Here is a 5,181-nt window from a genome sequence, read left to right as displayed (position 1 = left end):
AATAGATCATTCCATTCTATACTTTAATTCATGCTATTATCTTCATATATTTGAGGTCTTACAGAAAATTTCAATTACAACCAAAGACATGAAGTGTTGGAACAATATTCTCTTTAAAGGTTGTAAGAAAAATGTTGAAATATTTTAATAACTTTGTAAAAATTGTAACATTTTATATATTAATCTTCTTTTTTCTAATAATGATATTGTTAATGGATTTCATTTACTAATATAGTTTTGAGTCAAATTTACTAATATGTGTAACTGTGTTAAAGTGAAGCTTTAAAAAAAAAACTAACTTCTGGAGTTTTGAATGCCTCACTCATAGAAATATTTTAATAGAAGGAATACATATATATAAGGAGGCCTTAATATTAATAGGAGGGAGGGTTTTTCATTGAGCATGACTATAATAAGAAAGACCTTCAATCAATTAAGATAAATGTAGTAGGGGGAGAGAATAGATATGGGGGACCGAATTCAACAAAGGGGCTTTGAGTCGAGAACTACATATTAGATGTCATTAGAAAAAGGTGTTGAATGGATGCATAGAGAGAGTTTGTATACAAAAGGGGCCTTGATAAACTAGTAATAAATTTTAGGTTTTTAATTTGTTAAAAGATAATAATGTATTTGAATTTTATATTTGATCAAAGACGTTCTAATTTCAAAGAGTCCCTACATTCTCTCATCTATTTTTGGTTAGAATTGTAGGACACAAACTATTTCAGTTAAAAATGACATTTTTTATTGTGTTATTTATTTATTTTGTATATATTTGGGTGTTTTGAGTACTGAGGATTCATTGTGATAGAGTATTTATTGATTAGTTGTATTTCTTTTCATCTAGAAAACATAAATATTTGTCAATTATTTCTATTTATAAAACTAGTCATCTAGAAATAGTATTTAAGACTATGTTCTTGAATATGCACATAGATTTTCTAGAGGTAGGAAGTTGGCATTAGAACCTATTGGTATATAATGTTGAAGAATGAAGAAGTTGTGAGAGCAAGTTCATCATACTGCTTTTTAGCCAATACAAATAAATTTGGGTAGAAGTTGCATAGATTTCTTCTAATGAAAGGTGAGTAAAAGAGCTCTTCGATAGGTGAATGTTATTAACTCCTAAATATTAGAGGATAGTAGTGAGAGTTGTGGGAAATATATTGAATAATGTAAAATAATTAATGTCTTTGATTAAGAAGAAAAATATAAAAAGATGTGATGGCTTGTAGTTGTTGGGTGTTGATGATTCTTATGTTAAATAAAGTGATAAAGAATAAATGGTTGAATGTGATTGATATGAAATAATGTAAGTTGATACAAAAGGAGGAAAAGGTTTTGGATGAAATTAAAAATAGAAATAGCAAAGGGACTATTTACACTAGTAGAAAAATGTTCATTGGAACATGTTAATGTGGAAGAAATGAGGAATCTATTCAAAGGAAAAAGTTTCAATGTGAGGATTGAAAACAAGTATTTAATTTAGCAGTGCATAAATTTGTAGCAGAAGTAACTCAGAAACTAATTGAGGAAATAAGACTCAAGAACTTGGGTATAGTGGACTAGAAGTTATTGGATGAAGGAAAAGCTTCATTGAAGGGGACAATACCTCAAATTTTGATATAGTGGAAGATATGTGGAAAAATGTTATGACAATAGAACATTATTTAATGTCAAAATTTTAAGGTATGAAGATGAAAGATATAGTAAAGGACATGTAAGATATAATTATTGTAGTATCATGTGAAAACCTCATAGATGAAGGGTAGCATAATTGAGTTGAAGCCAACTATCTTGAGGTAAATTTAGATGATTTTTTATGATATTAAGTTCCTTTCTACCTTTGTTTAAGGTAGGGGAAAATATAGTTATAGAGTTATCTATAGGAATTAGTTGACCAATTGGCTATAGAGTATGTAAAAAGTATCTCAAGGAATTAGTGGAAGTGGTCATTGTGTAGTAGACAGTATTTCATGGAGAAAAAGAGAAGAGTAGAGTTATTTTGGTGGGGAAGAAGAAAATACTTTAGAAGAGGACGATGTCATACTGTACTAGGAGTTTATCCAAAAGGATGAAGAGGGGGGAACAAAAACCTACTCAAGGAGGATGATAATGACCTCGGTTAAGTGCTCAAAGTGTAATGTCCCTCCTCGTATGTACTTATTAAATATGAATTTCTCTATTAAATCTGTTATAGGAGATTAGAATGGATATGAAGTAATGTTTTATGGTTTAGACATCCTAATAGAAACTAAGATCAGTTGATACATTCATGTTTTAAAATACTCAATGATTTGAGAACTACTACATTATCTTGACTATTTACTAATGATTATACAAGGTGTTTCACCTTATGATGAAGATGTTGATTATGGTACCATGATGGTTAGGTTATACCCATTCAAATAGTTTAGTATTCCTTATTGGTGATGTTTATGATGTTTAGGTATATGCATGTCGAATTATGATTATTCTTGTATTTTAATCTGAATTGAAGAATAAGTTATGTTATATTGATTATGTAATTATTGATGATTAAATGTGTGCATAAATGAGAAAGGGTTACTTAAATAAAAGTTGATGTTTTGATTTATGTGATTATCCAGATGAGTTTTAAATACAGGCATGTGATTTTTCTAGAGCTACTGATGTGTGAAATGAAGTGTGCAAGATTATTAGTTGAAAAATCTAATTAATAATCAGAACTCAATCCTATGTATAGTATGTGAAAATCAGGGTTGAGTATAATGAAAGATGCATACCTCGTTGTTTCATTTTTTATTTGTATCATAAATTGAATGTGTGTATCATTATGTAATTGTAAAGTGTTTAATGTTTTGTAACAGTGGTTTTACAGTGTCACTTGACACTCATAATCCATATATGCATATCAGTATGATAAGTAGGTTTAGCTGAGGAACCTAATAATTTAAGTTGGACTAGGTTAGTAACCTAATACTAATTAGTTAGTAATTGGGATTAATTACCCTAATCAAAGTTTAGTGATAAGTTTTCATTCCTAGGGTGTTTAGAAGGACCAAATATTTTCAATGAATTTAATAGGTCCCTAAATAGTCCTAGAGGCTAAAAATTATGAAAACTAAGTGCCTAGGGGGTATATGTATGGGTTGTGGGAATTTTCCACCCCACTAAATCCCCCTTTCATTGACTTTTGTGACCACCCAAATATCTCATTTTTGCTTCAGTGCAAAAACTAGAGATTTACCATGAGTTTGACAAGTTATACTCCACCATGAAGTTTTCCTTAATGATAGGATTAAGTTAGAAGACTCTAGAAGCCCTTAGTCAAGTGGGGAAGTTATTGCATTTTGAAAATGGTTGAGTTAGGAGCCTATTTAGTGGAAAATTTGAGGGTGGAAGATTGTTCACCCAACCTCTAGATTTAGAGAGTAAAATCAGGATTAAGGAGGAAGAAGGATAGCTATTCTCAAATTTTAGTATGCCATAACCATTTGTGAAGGTCGAAATCCTTCAAGCTCGTGTCTTCATTCCATATTTCATTTCTTAAAGTAGGTTTTGCATGTGTGTGCATACATATGTATGATGAACATGTTAGGGGTGGGATGGTGATGAGTTTTCTTTAAATGCTTTCCTTTGTGTTTTACATTTTAATTTTTGGGGGAAATTGTAAGGGTTGTGTTTTCATTACTCACCCTCAGATAGGGTAGAAGTGACTATGTGTAGGAGGATGGCTTTAGTTGAACTCCAGGCAGTGTAGAGTCTCTCCTCATGACTAGGAGAGGGAGAGAGTAGCATGTTATGGGCCCCTACTCATCAATACAAACTATGTTTGTGTTTTGGGAAATTAAGAAGTGAAATAATAGAAGTTCTTGTGATATTAGCCTTGCAAGGGAATCTATGAAAGAATGAAAATTCTTGTGATATTAGCTTCAAAAGGGCAGCTATTATGGTGTTGTGATTGACTTCTCCTACCTGCAAAAATTCACCTTCTTCCTAGTCTAGTTTGATGATGAACCTATTGTGAAAACCTAGAATGGGAGTAAATGGGTTGAATGTTTCTTCATGTTAAATCTATTTGTCTCCTAGTCATTTTCATTTTCTTCATGGGTATCTTGACAAAAAAAGTAGATTTTGTAGTGGCTATCTTGTTATGGAGCCAAGAAAGAATTCAAAGTTGTTGCTCCAATTCAAATATTTGGGAGATTTCTCCTCAGGATAATGATCCTATTGTAAAAAGTTATTGTTAAACTTATTTTTGAAACAATTATGATCTCGGGTTTTCTTCCCTAGTTTTTCCCAAGGGAGTCCTTGAATCAAATGATTCAATAAAAATGGAGTATTTTCTTTGCATATGACATTTCTTGTAATTAAGCTTACATGCACATGTTTATCAGAAAATGGATGCAATGATGTTTTACCTTTCCTATGGCATCTTATAGTTCAAATTGTATTTATTATATTAATGTTAATTAAATGAAATGATGATATATATAAAGCCATGCAATTTTGATTTTGAACCATGTTAAGAAAATTTGATTCTATGAATGAAATTTCATTTCATATTTTGTAATTGATTGAAAGAAGAAATAATCCTACGTTAATGTATCAACATAACATTAAACTCTATATTATAATCCAACTAGAAAAAAAAAATCCAACACTTCAAAAAAAATGAGGGACTTAAATTTTTTTTTAATCATCTTAGAGCTAAAAGCTCTCTGCCCTTTGTATGAGAGAATTGATTTAATCTCTTATGAATAGAGAATATTCTTTTAGATCCCATTAAAAAAAATTGATACTTTTTTTATAAGAAAATTATATGATTATAAAATGAAATTAAATAAAAAAGGAGGTTACCTATCCTAACCTATGCCTATCCTAACCACCCACTAAATTTTTTATACTATACCCTAGTTATTGCATTAAAGTGAAGTGACATCACCACTCCCCATGCCATATTTGACATTTTCCCTCATGTGGGCTAGACAAACCACTGGGAACCAACACCATATATGTTGGATCCAACACTAGGTACATTGGAGACAACTTAAATAGAAGGGGAGGGTTGGCACCTGATTGGTCAATCTCCCCTTGACCAACCCTCATCCCACCCCAAATGCATGACACATTGTCCTTGGGTGGCATGGCATGGAGATTTGAACCCATGTGCCCATGTGGGAGGAAGGGTGATGC

The sequence above is a fragment of the Cupressus sempervirens genome, chromosome 10 (assembly GCF_028749045.1).
Source record: "Cupressus sempervirens isolate cs-2001-9-10 chromosome 10, ASM2874904v1, whole genome shotgun sequence".
Taxonomy (NCBI): Eukaryota; Viridiplantae; Streptophyta; class Pinopsida; order Cupressales; family Cupressaceae; genus Cupressus; species Cupressus sempervirens.
This window is presented reverse-complemented; position numbering follows the sequence as displayed.